This window comes from Pundamilia nyererei, unplaced genomic scaffold (genome assembly GCF_000239375.1).
Source record: "Pundamilia nyererei isolate P.nyererei 1_Seehausen unplaced genomic scaffold, PunNye1.0 scaffold00650, whole genome shotgun sequence".
NCBI lineage: Eukaryota > Metazoa > Chordata > Actinopteri > Cichliformes > Cichlidae > Pundamilia > Pundamilia nyererei.
In genome coordinates, this window is record NW_005188051.1 from 46,529 (window position 1) to 47,487 (window position 959).

Below are 959 nucleotides of genomic sequence, written 5' to 3' on the forward strand. Positions count from 1 at the left end.
ACCCTGCTCCTTTACCCGGGCTTGGACCGGCAAAAGTGACCTGAAATAGGCACTCTGGTGGAGTTACTTTGTGTGTGTGTTTTATAAGTAGTTTTAAACCTTGTGATCCACAAAACAGCATAAGAGTAAAAGAGTAAAAGAAGAACTGACTGCGTTACAGCACCCGCTGCTTGTTGAGAGTAAAATCGATACGCGCTTTCACGTCCTTTTTTTAGCGACTTTTTTTCTAAAAAAAAGTCACTAAGGGGTCTGAAAACTCGCTAAATATAGCGACAAAGTCGCTAAGTTGGCAACACTGGCTTGAACCCATTTGCCACAGCAGATGCCCCCAATTTTAGGTAAGTGAATGTGTTTAATTGTAGGCAGGGACATTACTGGATATTCTTGTGTAATTACTACAGAATAATTTATGTTACACTTTGTTATTGCTACAGAAGAATATTTATTTTATTATTTTACATTTACAATGTTTTTTCCTGGGGACCCTGTGACACCCCATTGAAGAGCCGTAGGCTGGATCTCTTAAGATCTCAATGTTGGGTTTGTAAGGCCATGTTACTCCTAAATTTCTATCTTGTTCAAAGAGAAGATATAAAACAAAGTTCTAAGCTAATCGACCTTAGTGTTCTCCTTTTTTTAAAAGAATCGATTAGAGAATCGATAAAGAATCGAATCGTTAAACAGAATCGAAAATGGAATCGGAATCGTGAAAATCTTATCAATACCCATCCCTACTCAGGGGTAAGGCCATAATGCAGTCCAGCAACCTTTATGGTTCTGCTTTGCTTCACCAGGAACTATTAGGAAACCTTCCAGCGCCTCCTGTGAAAGACACAGGGAAAAACACAAACATTTATTAACATGTTCCACAGTGTTCCAGTTTGATTTTCTCATCCTGTGGACAACAACGTACAGGGATGCAGGTTTATTGTTAACTTTTGTAAGGTTTCTTTACTGAA